Source organism: Pseudophryne corroboree, unplaced genomic scaffold (genome assembly GCF_028390025.1).
Source record: "Pseudophryne corroboree isolate aPseCor3 unplaced genomic scaffold, aPseCor3.hap2 scaffold_392, whole genome shotgun sequence".
Lineage (NCBI taxonomy): Eukaryota > Metazoa > Chordata > Amphibia > Anura > Myobatrachidae > Pseudophryne > Pseudophryne corroboree.
The window spans coordinates 460987-468154 of record NW_026970035.1 but is presented as its reverse complement, the minus strand read 5'-3'; the positions used below and the strand labels follow the sequence as shown (position 1 = coordinate 468154).

The window sequence follows — 7168 nt, the reverse complement described above, 5'->3', positions numbered from 1 at the left end:
GTCTCTGTGGCGCAATCGGTTAGTGTGTTCGGCTATTAACCGAAAGGTTGGTGGTTCAATCCCACCCAGGGACCTAATTAAACTTGTGATCAGATTTTGGTGATATTTAAGTAGACAAGTCAAAATTTCAAACCCCCTCTTATGGTGTAGGGTACATGGCCTTCTCTGATGTAATCAGAGTTAGATTTGATTCAGTGATTTTATAAAAAACAGCTAGGAAGCACAATTTAGCAGTGGGTTGCAGAGAAAAAAAATATGCTAGCAAAAAAAATCCAATTGAGTGATTAAACAGCTCTTCATTTTCTGGCTTTATTTTTATGCTAACAAATTTGTTCTCTGAAAAGTGTCCACAAAGCCAAGTCTCTGATTAACACCGTTGTAGGGATGGTTTTTCACCTATTACTAAATTAAACTTGCTTCATTGGAAAGGCAGCAAGATGCATCCTCATTTCAATGTCTACTGAAATAATACAGGTTGACACCAGGAAACATTAACGCCACTGCATCCTTGCTGCTTTCTCATGTGGAAGTCTGTTTAATGTGAAAACAAGGTGATATCTAATTATCACACAGGTAAGGAATTAAGAAAATCTTTATTTAAGGGTGAAGATGTTTCTCACAAAATCGTTGCCCCAATGCATCATTGAAATTCAAGCTGGAAAGATGATTTTAATATATCACTTGTACATTTTGTATTGCTCTTCTGGTGACAATGTAGTTTGTTTTTGTCAATTACCATTTTAATAATAGGGTAAAGAAAATGAAGTGGATTTTTGAAAGAAAACAATACTGTCAATATACTATTAAAACAAATTAAAATGGTAAAAGTTATTGTACTTTAAGTAAAAATAAAAGAGACAAAATATCAATCCCAGTTTTGGATTACTTTAATTAACAAAAAAAAAATGCATATAGCAGAGGATAGTTTCAATCTACCTATCTCTGGGTTATGGGCCCAGCATGCTTCCATTGCAGTACTCTGCTGCACATGTAAGTGCAAGAGATCCTGAAGCACTCACTCATCATGGGAAAGTACCAATGTGTTTCTTCATTGGTTGATGGAAGAAACATCTTACAAAAACTCTCCAGATTATTGACTTTTTAAAGTTTTTCTAGGAAACGTTCTTGATGAATGCTTATTAGCCTTTGTCAGTATGTACTTTTTGCAAAGTGTCTCTGTGGTGCAATTGGTTAGTGTGTAAGGCTATTAACCAAAAGGTTGGTGGTTCAATCCCACCCAGGAACGTAATTGACCTTGTGATCAGATTTTGGTGATATTTAAGTAGACAAGTCAAAATTTCAAACCCCCTCTTATTGTGTAGGGTACCTGGCCTTCTCTGATGTAATCAGAGTTAGATTTGATTCAGTGATTTTATAAAAAACAGCTAGGAAGCACAATTTAGCAGTGGGTTGCAGAGAAAAAAAATATGCTGGCAAAAAAAATCCAATTGAGTGATTAAACAGCTCTTCATTTTCTGGCTTTATTTTTATGCTAACAAATTTGTTCTCTGAAAAGTGTCCACAAAGCCAAGTCTCTAACACCTTTGTAGGGATGGTTTTTCACCTATTACTAAATTAAACTTGCTTCATTGGAAAGGCAGCAAGATGCATCCTCATTTCAATGTCTACTGAAATAATACAAGTTGACACCAGGAAACATTAACGCCACTGCATCCTTGCTGCTTTCTCATGTGGAAGTCTGTTTAATGCGAAAACAAGGTGATATCTAATTAGCACACAGGTAAGGAATTAAGAAAATCGTTATTTAAGGGTGAAGATGTTTCTCACAAAATCGTTGCCCCAATGCATCATTGAAATTCAAGCTGGAAAGATGATTTTAATATATCACTTGTACATTTTGTATTGCTCTTCTGGTGACAATGTAGTTTGTTTTTGTCAATTACCATTTTAATAATAGGGTAAAGAAAATTAAGTGGATTTTTGAAAGAAAACAATACTGTCAATATACTATTAAAACAAATTAAAATGGTAAAAGTTATTGTACTTTAAGTAAAAATAAAAGAGCCAAAATATCAATCCCAGTTTTGGATTACTTTAATTAAAAAAAAAAAGCATACAGCAGAGGATAGTTTCAATCTGCCTACCTCTGGGTTATGAACCCAGCATGCTTCCATTGCTGTACTTTGCTGCACATGTAAGTGCAAGAGATCCTGAAGCACTCACTCATCATGGGAAAGTACCAATGTGTTTCTTCGTTGGTTGATGGAAGAAACATCTTACAAAAACTCTCCAGATTATTGACTTTTTAAAGTTTTTCTAGGAAACGTTTTAGATGAATGCTTATTAGCCTTTGTCAGTATGCACTTTCGCAAAGTGTCTCTGTGGCGCAATCAGTTAGTGTGTACGGCTATTAACTAAAAGGTTGGTGGTTCAATCCCACCCAGGGATGTAATTGATCTTGTTATCAGCTTTTGGTGATCTTTAAGTAGACAAGTCAAAATTTCAAACCCCCTCTTATGGTGTAGGGTACCTGGCCTTCTCTGATGTAATCAGAGTTAGATTTGATTCATTGATTTTATAAAAACAGCGAGGAAGCACAATTTAGCAGTGGTTTGCAGAGAAAAAAAATATGCTGGCAGAAAAATCCAATTGAGTGATTAAACAGCTCTTCATTTTCTGGCTTTATTTTTATGCTAACAAATTTGTTCTCTGAAAAGTGTCCACAAAGCCAAGTCTCTGATTAACACCTTTGTAAGGATGGTTTTTCACCTATTACTAAATTAAACTTGCTTCATTGGAAAGGCAGCAAGATGCATCCTCATTTCAATGTCTACTGAAATAATACAAGTTGACACCAGGAAACATTAACGCCACTGCATCCTTGCTGCTTTCTCATGTGGAAGTCTGTTTAATGCGAAAACAAGGTGATATCTAATTATCACACAGGTAAGGAATTAAGAAAATCTTTATTTAAGGGTGAAGATGTTTCTCACAAAATCGTTGCCCCAATGCATCATTGAAATTCAAGCTGGAAAGATGATTTTAATATATCACTTGTACATTTTGTATTGCTCTTCTGGTGACAATGTAGTTTGTTTTTGTCAATTACCATTTTAATAATAGGGTAAAGAAAATGAAGTGGATTTTTGAAAGAAAACAATACTGTCAATATACTATTAAAACAAATTAAAATGGTAAAAGTTATTGTACTTTAAGTAAAAATAAAAGAGCCAAAATATCAATCCCAGTTTTGGATTACTTTAATTAACAAAAAAAAAGCATATAGCAGAGGATAGTTTCAATCTGCCTACTTCTGGGTTATGGGCCCAGCATGCTTCCATTGCTGTACTCTGCTGCACATGTAAGTGCAAGAGATCCTGAAGCACTCACTCATCATGGGAAAGTACCAATGTGTTTCTTCGTTGGTTGATGGAAGAAACATCTTACAAAAACTCTCCAGATTATTAACTTTTTAAAGTTTTTCTAGGAAACGTTTTAGATGAATGCTTATTAGCCCTTGTCAGTATATACTTCTGCAATGTGTCTCTGTGGCGCAATCAGTTAGTGTGTACGGCTATTAACCAAAAGGTTGGTGGTTCAATCCCACCCAGGTACGTAATTGACCTTGTTATCAGATTTTGGTGATCTTTAAGTAGACAAGTCAAAATTTCAAACCCCCTGTTATGGTGTAGGGTACCTGGCCTTCTCTGATGTAATCAGAGTTAGATTTGATTCAGTGATTTATTAAAACATCTAGGAAGCACAATTTAGCAGTGGGTTGTAGAGAAAAAGAAATATGCTGGCAGAAAAATCCAATTGAGTGATTAAACAGCTCTTCATTTTCTGGCTTTATTTTTATGCTAACAAATTTGTTCTCTGAAAAGTGTCCACAAAGCAAAGTCTCTGATTAACACCTTTGTAGGGATGGTTTTTCACCTATTACTAAATTAAACTTGCTTCATTGGAAAGGCAGCAAGATGCATCCTCATTTCAATGTCTACTGAAATAATACAAGTTGACACCAGGAAACATTAACGCCACTGCATCCTTGCTGCTTTCTCATGTGGAAGTCTGTTTAATGTGAAAACAAGGTGATATCTAATTAGCACACAGGTAAGGAATTAAGAAAATCTTTATTTAAGGGTGAAGATGTTTCTCACAAAATCGTTGCCCCAATGCATCATTGAAATTCAAGCTGGAAAGATGATTTTAATATATCACTTGTACATTTTGTATTGCTCTTCTGGTGACAATGTAGTTTGTTTTTGTCAATTACCATTTTAATAATAGGGTAAAGAAAATGAAGTGGATTTTTGAAAGAAAACAATACTGTCAATATACTATTAAAACAAATTAAAATGGTAAAAGTTATTGTACTTTAAGTAAAAATAAAAGAGACAAAATATCAATCCCAGTTTTGGATTACTTTAATTAACAAAAAAAAAATGCATATAGCAGAGGATAGTTTCAATCTACCTATCTCTGGGTTATGGGCCCAGCATGCTTCCATTGCAGTACTCTGCTGCACATGTAAGTGCAAGAGATCCTGAAGCACTCACTCATCATGGGAAAGTACCAATGTGTTTCTTCATTGGTTGATGGAAGAAACATCTTACAAAAACTCTCCAGATTATTGACTTTTTAAAGTTTTTCTAGGAAACGTTCTTGATGAATGCTTATTAGCCTTTGTCAGTATGTACTTTTTGCAAAGTGTCTCTGTGGTGCAATTGGTTAGTGTGTAAGGCTATTAACCAAAAGGTTGGTGGTTCAATCCCACCCAGGAACGTAATTGACCTTGTGATCAGATTTTGGTGATATTTAAGTAGACAAGTCAAAATTTCAAACCCCCTCTTATTGTGTAGGGTACCTGGCCTTCTCTGATGTAATCAGAGTTAGATTTGATTCAGTGATTTTATAAAAAACAGCTAGGAAGCACAATTTAGCAGTGGGTTGCAGAGAAAAAAAATATGCTGGCAAAAAAAATCCAATTGAGTGATTAAACAGCTCTTCATTTTCTGGCTTTATTTTTATGCTAACAAATTTGTTCTCTGAAAAGTGTCCACAAAGCCAAGTCTCTGATTAACACCTTTGTAGGGATGGTTTTTCACCTATTACTAAATTAAACTTGCTTCATTGGAAAGGCAGCAAGATGCATCCTCATTTCAATGTCTACTGAAATAATACAAGTTGACACCAGGAAACATTAACGCCACTGCATCCTTGCTGCTTTCTCATGTGGAAGTCTGTTTAATGCGAAAACAAGGTGATATCTAATTAGCACACAGGTAAGGAATTAAGAAAATCTTTATTTAAGGGTGAAGATGTTTCTCACAAAATCGTTGCCCCAATGCATCATTGAAATTCAAGCTGGAAAGATGATTTTAATATATCACTTGTACATTTTGTATTGCTCTTCTGGTGACAATGTAGTTTGTTTTTGTCAATTACCATTTTAATAATAGGGTAAAGAAAATTAAGTGGATTTTTGAAAGAAAACAATACTGTCAATATACTATTAAAACAAATTAAAATGGTAAAAGTTATTGTACTTTAAGTAAAAATAAAAGAGCCAAAATATCAATCCCAGTTTTGGATTACTTTAATTAAAAAAAAAAAGCATACAGCAGAGGATAGTTTCAATCTGCCTACCTCTGGGTTATGAACCCAGCATGCTTCCATTGCTGTACTTTGCTGCACATGTAAGTGCAAGAGATCCTGAAGCACTCACTCATCATGGGAAAGTACCAATGTGTTTCTTCATTGGTTGATGGAAGAAACATCTTACAAAAACTCTCCAGATTATTGACTTTTTAAAGTTTTTCTAGGAAACGTTTTAGATGAATGCTTATTAGCCTTTGTCAGTATGCACTTTCGCAAAGTGTCTCTGTGGCGCAATCAGTTAGTGTGTACGGCTATTAACTAAAAGGTTGGTGGTTCAATCCCACCCAGGGATGTAATTGATCTTGTTATCAGCTTTTGGTGATCTTTAAGTAGACAAGTCAAAATTTCAAACCCCCTCTTATGGTGTAGGGTACCTGGCCTTCTCTGATGTAATCAGAGTTAGATTTGATTCATTGATTTTATAAAAACAGCGAGGAAGCACAATTTAGCAGTGGTTTGCAGAGAAAAAAAATATGCTGGCAGAAAAATCCAATTGAGTGATTAAACAGCTCTTCATTTTCTGGCTTTATTTTTATGCTAACAAATTTGTTCTCTGAAAAGTGTCCACAAAGCCAAGTCTCTGATTAACACCTTTGTAAGGATGGTTTTTCACCTATTACTAAATTAAACTTGCTTCATTGGAAAGGCAGCAAGATGCATCCTCATTTCAATGTCTACTGAAATAATACAAGTTGACACCAGGAAACATTAACGCCACTGCATCCTTGCTGCTTTCTCATGTGGAAGTCTGTTTAATGCGAAAACAAGGTGATATCTAATTATCACACAGGTAAGGAATTAAGAAAATCTTTATTTAAGGGTGAAGATGTTTCTCACAAAATCGTTGCCCCAATGCATCATTGAAATTCAAGCTGGAAAGATGATTTTAATATATCACTTGTACATTTTGTATTGCTCTTCTGGTGACAATGTAGTTTGTTTTTGTCAATTACCATTTTAATAATAGGGTAAAGAAAATGAAGTGGATTTTTGAAAGAAAACAATACTGTCAATATACTATTAAAACAAATTAAAATGGTAAAAGTTATTGTACTTTAAGTAAAAATAAAAGAGCCAAAATATCAATCCCAGTTTTGGATTACTTTAATTAACAAAAAAAAAGCATATAGCAGAGGATAGTTTCAATCTGCCTACCTCTGGGTTATGGGCCCAGCATGCTTCCATTGCTGTACTCTGCTGCACATGTAAGTGCAAGAGATCCTGAAGCACTCACTCATCATGGGAAAGTACCAATGTGTTTCTTCGTTGGTTGATGGAAGAAACATCTTACAAAAACTCTCCAGATTATTAACTTTTTAAAGTTTTTCTAGGAAACGTTTTAGATGAATGCTTATTAGCCCTTGTCAGTATATACTTCTGCAATGTGTCTCTGTGGCGCAATCAGTTAGTGTGTACGGCTATTAACCAAAAGGTTGGTGGTTCAATCCCACCCAGGTACGTAATTGACCTTGTTATCAGATTTTGGTGATCTTTAAGTAGACAAGTCAAAATTTCAAACCCCCTGTTATGGTGTAGGGTACCTGGC

General features: G+C 34.8%; 1 non-coding gene across 1 annotated transcript; it reads left to right on the top strand.

The window, feature by feature from the left end:
* TRNAN-AUU (transfer RNA asparagine (anticodon AUU)) lies at nt 1-74 on the top strand. The gene has a single exon. It is a non-coding gene; the product is annotated as a tRNA-Asn (tRNA).
* The last annotated feature ends 7094 nt before the right edge of the window (nt 75-7168 follow it).